At 36.0% G+C, this 22,542-nt stretch overlaps 1 protein-coding gene across 3 annotated transcripts in view; it reads left to right on the top strand.

Annotated features, from left to right (window-relative positions):
* Positions 1 to 385: 385 nt before the first annotated feature.
* Positions 386 to 22,542, top strand: part of LOC134648158 (LIM domain only protein 7) — a 193,572-nt gene continuing 171,415 nt past the window's right edge. For 2 of the 3 annotated variants that reach the window (XM_063502655.1, XM_063502640.1), the window contains exon 1: positions 386 to 506. The gene's annotated coding sequence lies outside the window, so the exon portion shown is untranslated. The remainder of the gene's footprint in view (positions 507 to 22,542) is intronic. The other variant, XM_063502664.1, reaches the window with a different exon arrangement.

Genomic DNA, 22,542 nt, shown 5'->3' with positions numbered 1-22,542 from the left:
ATTCTGTCGAAACTATATCACGTTTTCATTTAAAAATAAGTGGATTCCAGCTATTAAGGGCTCTATAAGTATACCTCGCTACAAGTTACATGCGTTCTTGAGAGAAAATAACGCAAGGTATCACAAAATCGCACGAGATTTGTTGCAAGGTTTATGGAGCCCTCAACACGAAGAAATTACGCTAGAATTTTAGAAAAAAAGAGAGATTTATTCAAAATAAATACACAATTTATATTATGTAAAATAAATTAAGAAACTAAAATTGTAAATTTAGAGATTGTAAGAAAATTTCATTGCAATTAAAATAATTTAAATCTAAAATAAAATCTCCTCTACAGGAATCCGAACGGGGAGTGAGTGGGAGATTGCCGGCCGTAACGTAGCGTAGGCTCACTCAGTTAGCCGCGGCTCGCCACGCCGGTCGCCGGGTGTTTGCTCGAACTTTATGTGAACGTGACCTGTGACCAAACAGTGCTTGTGTGTGTTAAAATACGGAAAACTAACGCGTAAGTAAACGAAAACTTTATTTAAATTAAGAATACTGTGCAGCTAACGACCAAATGAGTGCAATTTTAGGTTAGAACCGTCTAAGACTTTATTACGCTACAAAACCGGTAGTCGGTTTTGAAAACGATTGCTGCGTCTAAATTGAGTTTTGATTGCGTTGCGCTGAGTATGCAAATACTTTCTCCTATCAATAGTGTCCGACATGGTCAGATGGTTGACGAGAACGCTAACGGTGGCTTGGTTAGTACAAAACCATCGTAAGGCAAGAGAAGTTTTTAGCTAACAGTAAGGTGAGTTCGACTAAGATCGGACACCGGGTAAGATCGTATGATTCAAATTTCTGCCTGTTGCGGGGCTTTTTTTTAATGCTGGCAAGGTGATGCAATGCCCGGGACAAAACAGCGCATTGCATCACCTTGCCAGCATTAAAAAAAAGCCCCGCAACAGGCAGAAATTTGAATCATACGATCTTACCCGGTGTCCGATCTTAGTCGAACTCACCTTACTTACTAATGGTTAGTCCCATTGCCATTCCATTGGAATTGGATAAATTTGTTTTTTCTTAGCTTAAGTACCCTGCAGAGTAGAGTCAGGTTTTAAAATGCGGTATTGCCTTGTAAAGATGTTTGATAAAATAGTAGACAACGGCAAAAGTGGCCCAAGTAGGTACTTACTAATTTAAGTCCCTACTTCTTACCCGAAACGAAGGTACCTACCTAATAGAAGTATGATATGCTATAGGTAGGTATATACCTAGCACATCATTTGGAGCAATTATTATACAAATACATGCACCACAGCTAGGCATATGCACATCTAGATATCTAGGTAATTGGGGTATAGTTACACATAAGTACTTAGACATTCTCAGAGATGGCAGGCTTCTGCAGATAGGTAGCCATTCATTCATTGCACTGACAAGCACGAATAGGCCATCTGAACATGTCTCAGACCGGCTTACCATAACAACAGACGGCCAATGCTCTTGGATTCTTTGATGCAACAGTTCGCTTACCCCTACTTTACTAGTGTTACTAGCCATTCTAGACGAGTCATTCCTGCAGGCCTTGTATTCACTACATGTTACACGCACGCGACAAGGTACCTAAATTCTCTCGTGTGTCAGGGTCTTGCTACATATAGGTGGTACCTACCTACTTACCTAGGTGTCTAAACATTAAATAATAATTTAAGAAATTGCTGCCGAGTACTGTCACGCTCCGTGAATGTTACGCCATTTAGGGTTCTTGCTAAATTAGACATTCCATAGCGTAAGTATGAACGTCCAATTTAGCTGGGACCCTAAATGGCGTAACAATCCTGCGTGGTGACTGTACTTACCTATTCATGCCTAATTTCATCGATACCTACCTAAGAAGAAGGGTCTTTTCTCCGTACCTGATCAGTATGTACCTCTGGGTCTCTTTTTCATCTTAGGAACAGCATTTAAGCAGTAGGTAAGTAACTTGTCTCGATAAGTGTTTTAGAGCCCTTAAACACCAAAAGTAACACGACATCTGAATAAAATTTCTCACTAACTAGGTTTGCCGAGTAGGCACTCATGCTAGTATAACTTAATAGAATAAAATAAAACTGCAACCCATTTCTAAACAAAAGAAAATTATTATAATGCGAATAAGACCTACCTATTCTCAGAAGTGTCCGATTTCTTACTACCTGCTAGCCTATATACCTATAGCCTACCTGGTAATTCAGCGACCCTGGACAGTAGGTACCTCTACCTACATCATCTAGCCAATCACTAGCAGGTGTTTATTGCATTTCAAAGGCATTCACCTAAAAGCATTGTTTTGTTTGATTGTTTGCAAATGCATCGAACAATGCAATAAGTGTTAAGTGGTTTCTGATAAGTCTTACTTAATCGCAAGGCCTTCGCTTTAAAGAAGATGGGAGGACTATATTTTCTTCAAGTAGATACCAATAAACCTGATTAATAATAAGTGATGTTATTCTCATAATTTACCTAGCGTAGGCGAGCAAACGACTCACCAATACAACTATAGTTCGTTTTTTTTAGCATTAGAAAGAACTTGCAAGAAGATAAGCGATCTTGACATGTCTTTTAATTGAAAAACGCTTTTTAAAAATCAAAAACTATTACTTATGAAAGCAGAAGAATATAAATGATCGTATTAGATTCATAATTGTTACATATTTGCCGTAACTTATTTTTAAAATGTGTTTTTCAATTAAAAGACACATCAAGATTGTTTACCTTATTTCTAATGCTAAAAAAAACGAACTATAGGTTCGCATGAGTCGTTTGTCTCCCTTTTTGATGTGTGCGAGTGATGAACAGGTGAAACTAATTGGTATAGTTTTGTATTCAACTGTGACTGTCCAAATTTGTTCCAGAATATAAGTACCTATCTCGATTATGTTCACTGCTTGAAATGTTGTAGGCTGATTTTTATTTCGTTGTCGATTTTTTTAGATGGGATAGGTACAATTTGGCTGGCATGAAGAGCTCCGCATTCTGAGCGGAGTAAAACTTGTCCCGAATAAAATGTAGGTAGCAGGGATGTTGCGAACATCCGCATCCGCATCCGCAACCGCGGAACATCCGCATTATTTTCAACATCCGCATCCGCATCCGCATCCGCATAAAATCGATGCGGAGCTTATGCGGATGCGGATGTCGAACAAGTCGGTACAGGAACGTCTTAGCGGCGGCGTAAGTGCTAGGTAATTTCGTCATTACCTCAGATCATAGAAGTAAGGAGATTTATAACGAAGCATAATTTCAACGAGACTCGGTGTCTCCAACTGTGCCCCACCACATCATTGAGGGCGTGGCCAGACAACCAACTCACGCGCTGTGATTGGCCGAACCGCGCGGGGTAAGGGACAAGAGCGGCGACGCTAGAGAGTAGGAGAAGTCGATAAATTTACAACAGCTATCGATATTTTGTATTATGATCTAAACATGACTTTATTGTTTTGGCATTAAACTATTTTAAGTAATAATTGCCATTGACTTAATTTATACACCTTTAAACATTTGACCTTATTTGCGACCTATGATTTTTAAGGTACGATTAAGGTAAGTACCTATAATATTATTCGGTCCATAAAGTTCTGTCACAAAGGTTTTTACTGATAGAATGTAATACAAAGCTTTTAATAAAAAAATTGCAAGGATTCGAAAGCTTGTTATGTTTATCAAAACGTACCTAACATAATTGGTATAAAATTTAGTAACGATTTTATTTACTGTTTGTTTATATTGTTTGGATTGTTGTTAGACGAGAGCAGTCGCCTGGATTGTGAAAAATTAAACTCCACAAAAAGGAGTAAAAATCAGTGTTAAAGTAATAAAATAGTTACAATTGTATTTTTTAATGAACATAATTTATTATAGCATATTTCGTCACCCGAATCCGAATATTAGGTACATAGAGCTATGAAGAACTGAGAAAGAAAATATGTTAAATTATATTGTAAGTTAGGTATGCACCATTAAATAAGCTTTAAAATCATATACGAATAATAATAAACACTCTATACCTATAATTTTTATCGATAACGCTTAAACCTCAATTATGTACGAGCGCCACTCTAGTTCCTTGCGGAAAGAAGGGAACCGGTTAGCGGTCGTAACAATAATGCCGTTGTGGATATCGTTAGCGGCTTAATGCATTGTGCCGTTGCCTAGCACACTACAAATAGTTTTCCATGCTAAGCCGTCAATGTAGAATGCATATTCAAATTGCCACGCGTTTGTTTGGCAAAATGGTCCGACTCAGTAAAATCATGTCACTGGATTTATTTGTTAAAATGTGTTGTTTTATTGACTAATACGTAAAAAAAATGTACTCACATGTGGTATGTAACTCCATGATCCCTAAGCACTCCTATTTCTACACGAAACAACGCTACAAACCGGCATTTTACGTAAATTGACGAGCACATTTTTCTACGACAGCTAAATTGCGACTGTCTTACGGCGGAAAGAAAAATGGTCAGCCTGACCATGTTGCGGCGACACGCGCCACGCCTCCGTCAGATATCTAGTACCTTCTATGATCTGAGGTCATTACCTATAACGAAATCGTCTAGATCCAGAAAAGTCGGCGAAGTTACTGTTTATTAAATATAACGCACCTATATTCTTGCTCAAATACTAAACGTTTCGGTTTTTTTAATAAAAAATTACTAAAAATGTAATATTTGACGTTTTCTAAGTACCTAATTTTGACATCCGCATCCGCATCCGCATCCGCGGATGTGAGCCTTTAAATATCCGCATCCGCATCCGCATCCGCGGATGTCAAAAAATCTGCATCCGCAACATCCCTGGTAGGTAGGTAGGTATGTAATTTTCCTTTGAGTTACGAAAATAAGTAAGTATCGTACGTTTTCGTAACTCGGGGGAAGATATTTTTAACGACGTACGGTGAAATTGCGCTTATATTCTACAAAACAGGGAACTTAATCTAATCGGACGAAAAAAAAATCGACAACAAAATAAAAGCCGGCCCTGTTACGGATCGAGAGACCAAATTTTATCATCTAAATACGCTGGTTTGCCCGTTTCCATAATTCACGTTGTGAAGCGATGGGAATACCTGCATGATCTGCTTGAATGAAACCGGCATTGGCATGCAATGGCTTATAATTTCACTGTTACATAAATATCTAATTACAGTGGATATATCCGCAAGCTGATACTGGCTAGGAGAAATTGTACTTAGCCTGGTACGTATTGGAGATATGCTTAGTTATTTAATTAATTAATAACTTTGAACTAGCTGAAAACTGCTTTGGTTTGGTTACATTAAGCTAGCTACCCACTTACATCTAAGATGTTTGTGTTTAAGAGATATCTATTATCTACCTAGTGTAGGTACCTACCTTCTACACAAAATATAAATATAAAATGTCATAAATGCTTTATACCTATGAGCTAGGTCCTCATGGTACTTTCGGATGTTAGATGTATGTAGATCCTACCTACTTACATCCATAATACTGGCCTATTTTCGGTTCAATGTTATAATTTTTTTTTATAATCACTAAGTACAGGGTGGCCAAATAAGAGGTATACATTTTATTTTTGAAATTTTATTCTATAAAACATAAATAATATAACGTAATTGTTAATCGTTAAACGTAAATTGTTTTAGTTTAAATATTAGTTTAGATATTAAAAATTGTTTTAAATAGGTAACAAAATGTATAAACGTAACTTTCTGATTGTCCTACCTTCCAAATAGTGAAACAAATTGATGACTACTTGTCTTATCCGATAACACTAAATTAGATATTGATGTTAAACCTATTTTCCAATCTTCTACGTACCTACCCTCTATATAACTTCACACAATACTGTTTGTTTTGAAGACTGGTAAATATAATTTAAGTAGGTATGGCTCATAATTTCAAATTTATTTTTCTTTCTGCGGTTATTATGTATGTTAACATTATTTACTCATTAATGAACCTCCATGTCTGTTTCTTAAGTATGTTAAGTACACTACATTGTACTAAAAATCCATTTGCATTATGTGACTGTTTGTGTTCTAAATACATTAAAAAAAATTAATAATAATATTAAGTATTCCTTGTTAAATATAATATGTAGGGTCAGCAATTACACATGGAAAATAATGTCAGACAAATGTCCACCTCTAGCAGCATGGCAGATGCGAACCCTTTTCATCGCGTTTTTCATCACTTTTTCACACATTTCTGGCCTTATCTCGCGACAGTGTTTCGAATATTTTGTTTTAATTGCTGAAGGTTCGTTGACCTATTAGCATAGACACGTCCCTTTACATAGCCCCACAGAAAAAAGTCAGGAGCTGTTAAATCAGGCGATCTTGGGGGCCAGTCAATGTCACCGTTTCTCGAAATTAATCGACCAGGAAACGTTATTTTTAATTTTTCTATTGTTTTTAATGATTAAAACACGTTATTCCGTCGTAAAACGCTCCATAATAAATTTGCCGTATCTACACAAACTAATTTTCATGCAATAACTGTCATATTTACCGCCAAAATAAAATGGCGGCAAAAAAAGTTGTATACCTCTAAGTTGGCCACCCTGTAGTTGGACACCTGGGCATGTTGATCGTATCGACTTTAACTTGACTGAGTTCAAGGTGATGACTCGGCTTTTACAGGACGTTGACCTTTCCATCAAGGATTCTGAACAAGTAGTTCCTGTAGTTGAAGTTCCCAAATAAAATAAAAGCTTGTAGCTGGCGCTTCTGGCGTTTGTCTGTGAGCTGTGTCAGTACAGGATGAAGTCCGAAAATTACGTAGTACGGTACTGGTCAGAGGAGAATAGGATGAGGTCTCAATAGGACTATTTTAATATTGTTAAGATAGTAGTGGAAAGATCGTCTTGAACACCTCACCTACCTTTTGTCAGCAATTTCGTCCTCTATTGTACGAGGGGCGTTCAAAATATTCTCGGTATTGATATCTTACGACCTATTCTAAAATTTCTTTCGTTACTGGCCGCTAAGGTTTATTCATTGACATTAAAAAAAAGTATAATTCGAACCGAGATGGTCTTTTGTTTTTCTGCAATGCTGAACAAACATGAACATCATGTGCGAATTGACAATGTTAACTAAATTAGAACATCGATGCGTGATAAAATTCTTGACAAAACAGGGTAAAAATCAAAAAACCATAAAAGAGGAAATGGATTGTGTTTACCGTGAGTCTGCTCCTTCTTTATCTACCATTCAAAAGTGGTCAAGCGAGTTTAAACGCGGAAGGGAGAGTATTGAAGATGACCCTAGACCTGGCCGGCCTGTAGTAGCTACTTCACAAGAAAATATTGATAAAGTGGAAAAACTTATATTGGAAGATGGTCGAGTGAAGGTAAAATCTATAGCACAAGTAACCAATCTCTCTATTGGTACCGTACATGATATTATACATGACCATCTTAATATGTCAAAAGTAAGTGCAAGATGGGTTCCGCGAATGCTGACTCGGCTTCAAAAAGACATGCGTGTAGCTTGTTGTTCCGATTTTATTGACCTGTGCGGTGAAAATCCTGATGAGGTGCTGCAAAGAATAGTTACTGGAGATGAAACCTGGGTTCATCATTATGACCCAGAGAGTAAACAAGAGTCCATGCAGTGGCACATTAAGGGTTCAGCTCATCCCAAGAAGTTCATGGTCATCCCTTCAGCTGGCAAGGTCATGGCCACGATATTTTGGGATTGTGAAGGAGTATTACTAATCGATTATAAAGAAAAAGGTGTAAATATCACAGGACAGTACTACGCTAACATTCTACGTCAATTAAAGGATGTAATTAAAGAAAAGAGGCGAGGAAAGTTAACCAAAGGTATTCTGCTTCTGCATGACAACGCCCCCGTCCATACTGCTCATATTGCCAAGGCAGCTATTGTTGAATGTGGGTTTAAAACTGTTACTCACCCACCGTATAGTCCGGACTTAGCCCCCAGCGACTTCTTTTTGCTCCCCAATCTTAAAAAGGATCTGCGTGGAAATAAATTTTCTGACGATGAAGCATTGAAGGCGGCAGTGGAGGAGCATTTTTACACGAAAGATAAAAAATATTTTTACGAGGGATTAAAAAAAATAATTGATCGATCTTTTAAGTGTATGAACATAGGGGGGGAGTATATTGAAAAATAAAAATATCAAACTTTTCGTACTTGTTTGTTTTCATTCTCATACCGAGAATATTTTGAACACCCCTCGTATGTCCGATGTGTAAGTTCTTATTTTGCCCCCGTGACCCGTTAAGCTACACGATAACTCGCTAATGCTTAAATTTTTAGTTGCACAAGGATAAGCATAAGGCATTAACAAATGTTTCGTTTCTTCGATTATACCATAATTGCGGATTCGCAATATGACTAATTCCGAGAAATAGCTTACGCGAATCCGAATTTACGAAACGATATATAGATTATACGATACATTTTAGCGATATATATGTCGCAGTAAGATAGATAAAGCCGTTATATAGTTATAACCCTAGGGATATAACTATATGTCGTAACATAGTTATACGAAAGCGATTCATTACTATCTTACTAGGAATATAACTATAATACGTCTTTAGTTTAGTGATATAGTTATATTACTGAATTCAGTTTAGTGAAATAATTGTAGGTAGGAGTGCGGCGGTGCGGCGAAGGTATAGGTATATCCCTAGGGATATAGTTATATGCTGTATAATACGTATTATAATCATATTCCTAGTAAGATAGTAATATCTTACTAGGAATATGATTATAATACGGTATTTGACTAAACTAATGTGGTTAAATGGTTATAAATCTGCCAGGGAATCAATGAAAACAGTAAGTATATTCGTTTTTATTTTTATTACAAAATCAACTTTGTTGGTTGCAATTAGTTGTAATACTTTTTAGCAATATTACGTAAAAGTACAGGTCGATTCACGAAAGCTGGCGCGAGATTTCTACTGAGTGACAGCTATTTTCATAGAAATTCAGTCAAATCTCGCGCCAGCTTTCCCCCCCGAAGAAGCCCCCGCCGCCGACTCCGCCGCATCCCCGCACTACACTGCTACAATTACTTATTACTATCTTACTAGGAATATGATTATAATACGTACTATACGGCATATAACTATATCCCTAGGGATATAAGTATACCTCCGCCGCACCGCCGCACTCCTACCTACAATTATTTCACTAAACTGAATCCAGTAATATAACTATATCACTAAACTAAAGACGTATTATAGTTTTAAATGAATAAATATTATCTTATCTTATCTTATCTATCTTATCTTATATTCCTAGTAAGATAGTAATGAATCGCTTTCGTATAACTATGTTACGACATATAATTATATCCCTAGGATTATAACTATATAACGGCTTTATCTATCTTACTGCGACATATAGATTACGTCACAAACGTAGATGTTAATATGATTGTACCGTTTGGTTGATTTTGGGTATGTGCTAAATATATCACTGGAATTCAGTAAGTACATGTGTCTATAAAACAATAGTCAAATATGTTCTCATAAACGTACCTACATGTGAGTACGTATTATTTTGGATTTATGGCAAAAAACGGCATGTCTGTGTGTTGTCTACATATTCTAATTACTTACCATTCTCTCCAGATAATGGTATAAGTACTTATGTGAATTCCCTTGCGTGTACTTATATATTGTTACTTGATCAATAACATTAACAGCCATTGTCTTGTAGACTTGTTGCTGCATCGTTGTCTACTACAGGACCATTCCACAGGCCAATCTCGTACAGGAACATGGGGTATCTAATCGTCTATCAGTGTTCTTTCTCCATTATTAATTATTATTGTTATTTAATCAGAAAACGCATTTTTCTTAGCATTTTCGGCCTTCTTAGGGGGAAAAGTATTTAGAATACCTATTCATAAAATGCGCATGTATCAAAATAATCAATAAGGAATATAGAACACACGATGTAAACGCGACCAAGTTGAAAGCGAAAAATCTCGACCAACATCGTGACATGATATAAATAGTGGTGCAAAGTAAACGAGAGAAGTGATTTAACCAAGGTGAATACAGTTATTTGTACTGTCATTAAGGCATTTATTGTCCACGGTGGAACCAAGTAGCCCGAAGTGAACGGACTCCCGCGAATAAACACCGAGGGCTGACAGATTGACAGATTTAAAAATATAAATTTAATAAATAAGAAAAAAATTGCGTGTAAATAATTTATTAGCAGTGTTACTCATTCGAAATGTTCAAGGCGGGAAGTGAGAAGGTATTGCTAAGATTTATGCTGACTTTGATCCTTGATTTAAGTAATTGAAATACTTCCTTTCAAGTGGGATAATTTTTGTACTTTCTTTTCTTCAGTATGGATTCGGGGGAATATTATCATTAGGTCAGCAAGACGTACACAAACAGTCGTGCTAAGAAAACAACATGAAGGATATATTATGAAGAAACCTGCAAATTATACGTAGACTACAGTGTTATCTATAAATGCCCATAAGTCCCGTATCTAAGCTATGCATCTATATAGTAAGCTGTGATTTTGGACACTGTATCTAATTTAAATTCAAAGGAATTTGAAACGTGAACATCTTTACATCGACAAATATTGCTTTCGTCAGCTAAGTTGGTATTGCAAGAGCATCATATTGTGACATTCGCTGTTTATTAACATGAATCGGTTGATAAATTGGTGAAATGGGATTGAAACCACAATCATGGAATCAAGTTTTTGCGTCCAGCTCACGACCTTGCTCTCTCGACCAGAGAGTCGCCTGTGATTTCTTATCATGCCACACGAGACTCGGAGCAGTCGAGCACACCTTTATAATTACACTTGATTCAATCTGACAGTATCAGCACATCTCAAGCCACATCCTGAAGACACATAGTAGACAGTGCCTCCATACAAATGAGATTTAAATTTCAAAGTCAAGCAAAAACGTAATGGAAACCATAAAGATAACTGTCGATCTGTTATGTCGCTTTTATCATCTAAGTGGTCATATTGTACAGCTAAGTCTAAAGTTATTTGCGTTTTATCTCCATTTAGATATACATTTCAAGTCAAGTTTGAAGATGGTAAAGTGATAAGAGTAGTGTGGCTGCTTCTACTTGTAGTAGATTCGCGTTTTGACGGTTTACCATGCAGCTTCTGTAAGTTTTCACTTGCTAAATTTCTTAGTCGTAAGTCGTTACATTTGACAGAGATAACAATACTGGAACTACACACATGTTAAATTAACATTATGTAGTCGAATGGGCGAAAGCTAATGAATAATAAAACGTAATATTGTTAAAAGTAATAAAAAAACTGTTGATTTATTTATAAAGACGTAGAAATAATCGAAGTTTATCAATGTCACAATAAACTTTTAATTTAATTTAATCCTATACTATAAAGTATTTATTTGATTATTTGTACATATTTACAACAAAGACTGGTGAATGATTGGTTATTTTTAGAAAATTAGTTTAAGCTAATGCATCCAGCTCCAGCTGCCATCGCCTCACCCTGTATCAGATCTGTTGGAAGGTCATTAATAACATGGTGTGGCCGTCGTCTGATATATTATCATTATTGCGTCTTCACGTCTTTCCGATGTGGGTCAGAATTTCAATAAACACCAAATGTCACTTTCTCCACGATAATAATTATAATATTTTACATCCACATACAATTAAATGCTAATTTCATGCCTTGTAGATTAAGTCTTTTGTTTTTGATATACTGCAATCCATGCAAAATATTACTTATCGGGAAAAAACCGACATGCGGACTTCCAATACTTTTGCGTAAAGTTAAAATTTCAATAGCAACCCACGAGATTTATTTTACACGGAGGCATGAGGGTGTGTCCGTAACAATTTTTCCTTCATCAGAACTGATATAGATGCCTTTTCCTTTAAATAATTACAGGTTGGCGATATTGATGGCTTATTGATTTATTTCTTAATGGACCGATTCCGAATAGTGGGTCAGTTGAGCTGTTATTATTTTAAGAAGAGATATTTAATGATTTCCTGTCTCATTGCGAAGATACTCATGTAGCAGTAGGTAGATACCAAATTGCTGCTTTAGTATCCGATACCCTAATTTCAATAAGCGAGGCTGAGTTCTGATTGTCACCCTTCGCGTATTACCTACCCTATTCTGCTATTGTTTACAACGGTCATACTGAACATTTATTTTCATCAACATTACCTACTGGCTAAAATGCCTGAGTATATTTATTTCATTATTCTATAAACCACACTCTTCGTTAAATAGAAATCGGCCTTCGTTCGAAGAAATCGACAATTTAATCTACATAATATTAATTCGAAGTTTGTATCAATGTTTTTGCATACAATACGAACTTTCTCCGGTCGTTTGTCTCAATTCTTCAAGTGTGCCTCTTAGGATTGCTCTTATCTGATTCGGTAGCATTGTCTTTATTAATCACGTTAATTCTGTGCCAATATTTTTCCGGTTATCTCTTATCTGTTTAACGCTTTGAGCGAAAGTGACATTTATCTGCTGCTTAGTACTCGATTGAATTAATTCTAGTTAAAAAAAAAATTAAATTAAATTTAAACTGTTTATTTCAGTAAAAAGACATTGTATTACTTACTAAACTTAACTACTAATCTTAACTTAAAAATATCTATATAGATCTTCAGGTTTGAACTGTTTTAGCCAGCTTAGGGAAGGTTTGAAAGGCATTTCTAGATAGATAGACTTACATTTATTTGTAATTCTAGATAAATAGACTTACATTTATTTGTCATTTACTCCGACTAAACAGTACTTCCGCGAATTAAAAATTCTAACGGTCCCCTCTTTATATGTATATTATTGTATATCCTTGAGGTGGCAAAGTACATGTTTAAACACAAAAGTGAATATGTGATGCGTCGACCTGAACAAAGGAAAACTGATAGGGACATTAAGTCTGTCTTTGTCAGGCTTGCGAAAACATCCAACTCGTTGGGGGTTGTTGGCATTAAAATCTTTAATAGCCTGAGCCGTGAGATTAAAGAGATTTCTTATGACCTGTTTGTTGAAAAGTTGAAAGCCTATTTGTTACGAGTAGATAAGGCATTTTTTACAATTAGAGAACTTTACAGTAAATTTAACGTTAAATAATTGACATTGTGATATCTTATATGATTGTTTATTGTCCTTAATTATTATTATTTTGAACCAGTTATATTTTTAATTTAGTGTTGTTTATTTTGTATTTTTATTCTAGAAATGTCTCTGTAATTTAGTGTTAGTTGATTATTTTGTGTTGTTATTTTTATTTTATTGTAATGTTTGACATGTGTTGTTTTAACATTAAAGATTTTGAAATTGAACTTGAATTAGAAATTCAAAAATTACATGTTTTTTTTACTGAAAATAGCACAATTCACTAAAACACCTTAAATTGAAAATAACCCCTCGTTAATATTTAGATTTTTTAACTTCGAGTAAAATGCAATCCCTAACTGGTAGTTGAATGTTGAATTGAATTAATGTTGTTGTAGATGTTATCGTTATACTTATGTGCCAAATTCTACTCGTCATGCACGCAAATTAATAAAAAAAACTTAAAAATATTCCCGTGCTCTTTTTCTCTTATAAATGCTCACCCTGTTTCGTTTATTTACAAGTCCACTCAACGCAACGAGCCGGCAATGATCGGGCAAGTCCTCGATTTGTCCACGTGAATTTACAATGTTTTCTCGAACGGAACTTTTTAATCCGATTGTCTTCAGATCGTGTCAAGGTTCCGCCCACTGAACTGATTCCAGATTATTCGTGATGTGCCAGGGTGGGCCAAATGGGCCAATTGGGCCAATCGGGGCAGCGCTTTCTCGGAAGAAGATAACGCATGTTTTAATGCCTTAACGGTTCATGGGTTTACAATTCTGTAATTGATTCGGGAAGATAAGCGGTAAATCTTAATGCCATTTTGAAGCAAGACCATTAAAATTGAAGTGAGTAAAATAATCGACGGTCCGCTGGTTGAACGCGAGCTAAAGAGATTTTTGGTATATATGTATTGAGGTCGTCTCTCTGCTGGCATGCTTTGTAGATACCTAATAAACAGGAGTTATCGATTCTAATTGCACGTTTTATCATCTTTATTACCAATACTAGCTTCTGCTCGCGACTTCGTCTGCGTGGAATAATGATAATGTAATGATCATAGGATTTACATCAATCATTATCATTATTCCATAGACACAGGTCCTTCCTAGGGCCTCAAACTATCTCCATAATAAACATCTAAATCAATTTAGCGGTGTAAGCGTGAAGAAGTAACATACAGACAAAGTTACTTACGAAGCAGGGATTAGTTATGTTGTTAATCATCGGGTCTGATGTCTTGCATGTCGCTGTCGGGTTTGCTAACCAAATTTATACTGAGCCAAATAGGTATAGTGGATTCGTTTAAATTGGTCAAGTTAGTCAATCTAATGTTTCTATTTTCGAACCACCCAATTGACCAAAATACTAAGAAAGCGCGTGAAGCTGCACGCGAGGGCTAGTAATATTTACAAATGAAATTGTTTCCCGTTGATCCGATAAGCGGTACTAAAATAAATGTGAGTTGGCTGCTGGTAAATTGCACACTTTATTGAACCGGGGAAGCAGTCGGCACTCTACCACTTTTAGAGTTGACCTCTTTTGTATCTGGGATAATAGCTCTCTACGATTACTAGCGGTTTGCTCTTAAATTTAAGATATGCTATAAAAGGTATTTTACTGCCACATAACCAAAAATATTAACATTGACCAATATTCGAATATAATTGTCAGTTTTCGGTAATATGGCATAATTCACATGGTTTACAAAATGTTTAATAAAATCACAATTTCTCGGAAAGCCCATGGGATGGGATGGAAGCTTCGAAAGAAGTGCTTTGTACCAAACGCGATCGAAAGCCTTCGCAATATTGAAACTGATTGCAATGCTTTACGATGTCGATTGCCGATCTGTTGTCTCGTCTCGTCTCGTCTCGACCGCCTTTGCCCAACGATGTGTCTGGTAAACCAGAAGATCACCAGCCGAGTGGCCCCTACGGAAACCGTATTGTCTTTATTATAGAGTATTTGTAATCGTGTAGAAGCACCCAATGCTTAAATAATGTTTAAAGTTTTTATCAAGTTAAGTGTTTGTTACATTACAATACCATATACTTATTTGGAAATATGTACATGAATTAAAGTAGAAAGATCACTGACATTCCACAATGCATATTCACCTGTGCCAAGGTCAGGCAAATAAATTCAAATGAGCAGCCGTGCTAACTTGCAATAATATAAAAACGAATAGCATCTTAATTTTAACAAAGTGCCATATACTAAGTTAATTGGTGCCGACGCAAGCGATGGCGCAAATGGTTCTTTTGTTAAAGTATCGCAATTCGTTACGCTGTGGGAACGGTGGATTCTTGTTTAAACTAAGGCATGGTCAAGTGTGGGATGAAGATGAGTCAAAGGGTTCCGAAGTAGAAAGTTTTTAAAAGGACCGCAAGATAAATTATGGGCGGGCTATCCAGTGTCAGGTTGAAATGATCACTGTATTACGTAGTAGGTTTTTATTATTATAACAAATATATTGAAAATTAATAAAATTATAATAATTGATTTACGATACAAGTGCGAAAAAGAGGAAATTCGAAACGAGTGGCGATAAATTAAAACACAACCGAAGGGAGTGTTTTAAATCGACAAAACGAGTTGCGAATTACCTATTCGCACGTGTATCGAACAACGTTTTACAGTACATATGGCACTTTAAAGTTTCGACATACGCACAAAAAGGGCTATTTTACGCACTAGTGCGGAAAAGTATGCCCCATATGTGCTGTAAATAATGTTTTTACTTTTATTTCCTACAGACCCCTAATAAAATGAGTTCAATCATGAGATATTGAGAAGTTTATATCTTCATTGACGACCGCTGCTGGTTTTGAAACGTTTAGTGAATCGGCAACCGCTACCATGTAATGTAACTTCTTGCCAGTGATTGCCAATAACATTTCGATATCATCTTTAGCGAATTGTATTAGGTTAAAATAAAAGCATATGTACATTTTTATCCTCTTAACTACATTTTATTTTATAAATGTTGCGACCTTTTTATATATTGAAGCTTTAATACAAACTGGCCATAATGTTGACATTTTTAACTGCTTTTTATTATTTTATTTCGTCAACATACTTTTTCAACATTTTAACGTCCTCGAATATGGTGATCTTTTTTTAAATATTTTATATCGCCTATAAAATGAATCTGAATTTCTTAAAAGCATCAAGTTTAATAAAATTGCTATGCATATGCATACATATAGCCTTTTAAACAGCAAATATCTTGCATTTTAATTTTATCTAATTTATGTTAAAAGAATTTCGCAACAGGTAGTCGATGTCTGCTTAGCCCTGTGGCAGACATGTGGCCGTAACTGTCTGTACAGTTACGGCCTGATTCAAACTTTAATATTCGTTATCTTAAAGTCCGAATCAGGGCGTTAGGCACTCTTCATTTAGCAGTTTAAAAGGTTGAATATCTCTTTCTTTTCTGTGCCCATATTGTTGCAAGAACTATGTCGTAAAGGTGTTGTTTGGGCAAGCGACATGTTTAAACAGATCATACTATAAATAGAAGTTATTCCCATACATTCCCGACTACCGGAAGGGGTAGGCGTGTTATGTGTTTGTTTCTGTCAATACACGTAGGTGGGACAACATACGATTTTTGACACTTGTCATTTTTATAATCGGTTGCTGACCACGGTAGTTTCTTTGTATTGTGGGTTTGTTTTATAGAAACATTGGAATAATTACATAAAAAAATAAGTTACGGTTGATTATATGATATAAGGTTATATCGTTACGCCCTGTGGTCAATGCCGTCATGATGTGCTGTCGGTAAATTTCCTATATTATTCGGAAACTACAAATTTTTTCGCATAGGAATCGAAATTTTCCATTTCCAATATGGAAGTTTCCTTTTGACTTGTGAAATTTTCATTTTCGAGAAGTTTTCTAAATTTTTGGAAACTTTCCTTGTTTGTAGGTACATCAGTATGCAGAACTACGTAAATGATACGCATGATCGAGCGACCACATAAGGTCGTTGTATTATAGCAATTGTGATTTTGTTATGAAATGTTTTTGTAGTAGAAGTAATTACATTGAAACTATATCGTTCCATTCATCTGGTTTGTTTACGCTTCCAGCACCAGGTGGAGTTAAATATAGTTCGCAGACGTCGGCTCGGTAAACACGGACATCCTGATGTTTCAACTATTTTATAGCGTTTGTTGTTACTTTTATATTCAATTTAATTAGGTTCGATATCGTTTTTACAGTCGAGGTCATTTGCCAGGGCGATCATAGTACGGAATTCCGGCCGTTTTCGTATGGAATATTTTTTTCCAATTAAAAGATCATTTTTTTATAGTAATTTATATACATACAAAAAGTTGCTCACGTATCTATCCTTGCACCCTTCCCAGACAGACACGAATCAGTTTGAGTGGAGCGCTACCTTACCCTCAACGGCCTCAACTATTGTAACAACCCTTTCAATGTAACCTTTAGTGCTAGGGGAAAGGGGAAATACCCTTATACGAGTATGTCGACAGATAGGCAGTTAAGATGAAAGTACTCAAAGACCTGCAGACTTTTATTTCCTCACCACGCCTAGATGTGTTCAAAAACATGCTTTGAAAACAACAGTGTACGAATGAAAATTGGGTGTCAGCTTCGGTTTGCACTTTTACATAGGTATATTATCTACTCTTCCAAGCTGTTTACTCTTCACTATATACGCACTCTTTTTTCAACAAAGTTGCGACAAGTGTTAAAGTTGGATCCGCGATTTTGAATATTCGAATCGAGAGATTTAAAAAGTTAGGTGATAAATAATTCTGGCCTAAAGGAAATCGGGCTTAAAATGTTACCTGTTAAGGATCACACTTCTTTGTGTTGCTATAACGTACTAGCATGTGCTTGAGTCTTTGTTTCAATTTGGAGGTATACAAAGGGTTCTTTGTCTGGCCGTGCCGTCTAGTTAAAAATAACAGCGTCTATTTCTAGTGCGACTGCAGTGCGGTTCATTACAACAAGACGAGAACGTGTCGGGTTTTCTCGGAGTTTTCTGCTTCAGCGACCATTGAAAGTGGGCTTGTTTGTTAAATAATGTGACGTCGCTTTATCTACAGACGCTAGTAAAATCGCCCCTGTGTGATGATTATTGTCCTCAGTAAAATACATTTTCACCACTGTCGATAACATTGGGCCGGAAATTGTGAACTTAACACAACTGAACAAGTAGTTAAAGCACTAGGTAAATTCAAAAGTAACACTCGTATTGGTACTTAAATAATTTCTAAAAAGCTTTAAATAATAATAGGGAACACATATTAACTCACATTTATAGACGGGTCTTTCGCGAAATTTATTTTATTACCTTTATTTAGCGCCACCAACACCACGACCAGTGAAATCTGTGTCGAAACGTCGGTAAATAAAGGTAATAAAATAAATTTCGCGATAGACCCGTCTATAAATGTGAGTTAATAATAGAGAAAATTAATATCGAGGAAAAAAATTATGTTTTTATTTTTTTATTAGAAATAGGTAAGCATTTGACCACAATCTCACCTGATGGTAAGTGCCGTCTAGGATGGAACATGCTTATTGCTTACCTAAAAGATGTCTAATCACTCTCGATAAAAAGATCCAAGTTATAGTGGTTTACACAAATGATAGGTAATGTCAACCGGAAATACAACCGGTCTTGCACATTACATCTTTTTTTTTGGTTTGCATAATATGTTGTCCGATCTTACTAGACAAACGTAATGTGAGAAACCTCCAACAATACCTACAGAAAATCCGGAAGGCACGGCTCATCGGTCTAACGACTACAACTATCAACCACCAGTTTATCCAGACCTCTTCACTCTCCACCGTCAAGTTCAACACGCGTGAAGTTATTCAAGCCAAAGGGGGGAAGAGAAGATCTTAACATTTTGGTCGGCAAGCCACGCAAGTCGGCCATTTTCTCACTGATTGCCTGTGGGAACTCTTGGATTTGGTGTAATTTGAAAAGTAAAAAATGGTCTTATAATAATTGCTATGAAAGGTAGTTTTAGAGCGAGTGAGACTTTAATAGGCTTCAAAAAGGTGTGGGTTAGTGGAATGTTTTTAGCTCACGTTTTGACTTCGCTGGTAAACAGTAGGTATTAAATGAAGTTAAAATAGTAATACCCATTCCTATTATACTGTGTCAAGTATGGGCGGGTCAAGTAGAATGATTTGTTAATGACGTAACTGACACAACTTGCCATTTAACGATTAGTTAGATCTGTTCTATTATCTAGGTATAATATGGATGTCATTCTGAATCCCTAACAACGTTTGTCCTAAAGTCACTTGCCCTAACTGGTTTGTCCTAATGGTCACATGCCCTAACGATCAATTGTCATAAGTGTCATAACGATTATTTTCCATATGGTAAGGGTCTGAAAAATGGTTAGGTTTTAGAACTCGCTGCCACAAAAGTGGGTTAGGTTAGGGTTAGAACTGCGACCCTCCCAAAGAAGAAAATTAGCTTAATAACATTAGGATAAGCATTCAATAATTAGGGAAACCAAAATTAGGGTTTTTAGTGTTAGGCCAACTGATCATTATGACAAACAATATTAGGGAATGCAAAGATAGGAGAAAAGACTTTAGGGATTCAGATATAGATCCGTATAATATCAATTAGGTATATTGCAGACGGTAAAGCCGAGTGCACATTAACTTAAACCTTTTAACAAATAAATGAAGTTTCGCTTTTTAACAACTATGTTTGTATTATACTAATTGTAAGTGAAAAACGATTTTCTTAGCTTTCGACTGTAGAGTTGCTAAAACAATGAGCATGGGCGTAGTTTCTTTAAACTTGGTTTAATATTGGAAAGTGGAACTAATTTAGTATTTGCCAGCGCAGCGCCCGATATCCATTGATGCGTGGTGGTATTGAAAGACTGTGGTGAACATAATTTTACTTAAATATACTGCAAAAAATTACCAAATCTATAATGTTAAATAGACATTCTACGAATTTCAAGTAGACTGGGGATAAAGAAACGAAACAGAACCCAACTACTTAGTAAAAATATTAAAAATTACAACATTTTCCCCCATAAAGCGAGCTATACTAGTATATATGTTTACGAGAGATTGCGATATAGCGCGAAAAAAACTACCCTTAGATGTTTTTAGAGTATTCTTACACATTATAGAGACGATGTGCTCCTTACTCACACAGGCGCGTTTTCCGGGCGGCGCGTGAGCGGGGCGCGCCGCTTTTACATATAAAACGCTCACGCACTGCTCACGCGCCGCCCGGAAAACGCGCCTGTGTGACGAAGCCTTTAAAGCCCTGACACACCGACAGTGTACACTGCTGCTCAGCGGTAAGTACATAGTGACCGACCTTGCCTTGTTACCTTTCTGCTCGCTGTAACGCGATATAGTTACCATTATTGTAACTGCGTAATGGTCGAGCTCGTGATATTTTAGAACATTTTCCGTTTGTGGTTTTTGCGTAACACATTTCTGCGATCTTTTATCCAATAGGTAAACAAATGCACAATAAATCCGGAACGGGTTTCTTAAACAAAGATTTTGTGTTAACCATCAGAATGACAAACAACATAAATAATAGCTTATGAACGCCTATGATTACCAAGCTTGTTCACAGGTAATAAACAAAATATCTGGAAGACCGAGCTTTGCTCGGAAAACATATAAAAACTTAAAAATGCGCTTTTTTCCAGAGATAAGACCTAGATAGATCGATTTTTCGCCTCCGAAAACGTTAGAGCCGTTTCCAAGATCCCCAATATATATATATATATATATATATATATATATAAATAAACATATAAATAAATAAATAAACAAAAATTGCTCGTTTTAAGGTATTAGATTCTATTTTATTCTATTCTAAGGTGAGCTAAAAAAGACTGTCCCAACTGGTTCTGAAAGTTAGAACTTCTAGAGCGTAATTTCTGGTTGAAGATAATATTGTAACAAACACATGGGCTCCTATGATATTTGTGTAACAAAAATGTTTGACAACAGAAATAAAAAGTTGTTACGGTGTCTTTTGATACTTATTATGTGCCAGTCGACATTTTTCTAGTACGTGTTTTTGAATACGACAAAGTATCTTTTTTCTCACACAAAACATGTTTTGATCAATTTCACGTTGCAATTGTTTACCCGAGTGCGGGTTCGATGTCCGCACATTAACGCTCAATTAGTTATTCGTCTGGGTCTGATTCTGCTACTTTGTTCCCCGGTTCCCGCTAATAATGCGTTTTAATTTATGTTTATTAGCATACAGACGGCCCGTGCATGCGAGCATTATGGTTCGTTAAGGATCAGCTTTGAAAATTGAAGATCGCAAGGCTCTAAAGGTTTACATTTTAAATTAATATTGCACAAGTTCTAACAATGGACCACTAAGTACGTATAAAGTATACCGCAAATGGCTATTTAACATTTTCTTGACAGAATCGCTTACCCGTTATTATGAGTGTCTTGTCATGCGCCAGACCATACTACTCTCTGTCTTGTCCTACAACTATTAAGAACATGGAAATAAGATTGAAATTCCCGTGACAAAGGATCGAGATGGGATGGTTTTTTACAAGGACATTTTCAAAGCATGCATTGAGCATCCATAATGATGGATTGCGCGTTGCATTGCTAATGTGGCTGTGCTTTATGGTACGGTGTTTAATATTTCGTTTAGCAACAATGGAATATTGCAATAAAAGAACACTGATAATATTGCAAATTTGAATGCGATTATGATTATTTTATGTAAAACTAACCACAAAACGATACGGTATAAAAAACAGCGTATATGATTGGCTCTGTATATGTATGATTATCATATCACTGGTATTTGGAAAAAAACAATGCCATGAAGCATTTTAACGCCTCTTGTGTATTTAATTATGGAATTCACCATTCATTAAATTATGAAAGAAATATAAAAATAGATTGCTTCGTTATGCCTCGCTCTTATCTACGCACATTTTTACAATAGGTACTTACTTGTTTTCTCATACTAAAAAAACGACTGCCTTGTGTTTTTAAAAATTATGAACATTTTCAAAAACCCAAGTTAGTGGTTTGCTGTCATGTGTTCAAGCAAGGCTAATTAATATCACCAGACTAAAAATCGGCTTTTTTGTATTTTCTGAAGTAGGTATTATGAGTATATTTCTAGGGAAGGTTTTCTCTTTTCGTGACTTCTGTGCTATAACCAGATCTGCGAGTACCTCAGTTTTTACACTAACCGAGTTAAATTCAATTAACTTACAAAGAATTTTCTGTCACAACTGTGACTTTAGCCTGTTTTCTAACGACATTGAATGCAAATCGCTCATTGCTAGCTATTTCGAAACATTACTCATTCGTCTAGTTTTTCATAGCCTTCGCATTCGATCACTGGTTTCCATTCACTCCACAGTTGGCAAGCTGACAAGCATAA

This window comes from Cydia amplana, chromosome 1 (assembly GCF_948474715.1).
Source record: "Cydia amplana chromosome 1, ilCydAmpl1.1, whole genome shotgun sequence".
In the NCBI taxonomy this organism is placed as follows: Eukaryota; Metazoa; Arthropoda; class Insecta; order Lepidoptera; family Tortricidae; genus Cydia; species Cydia amplana.
The sequence above is the reverse complement of the archived record's forward strand: the minus strand, read 5'-3'. Positions and strand labels throughout refer to the sequence as shown.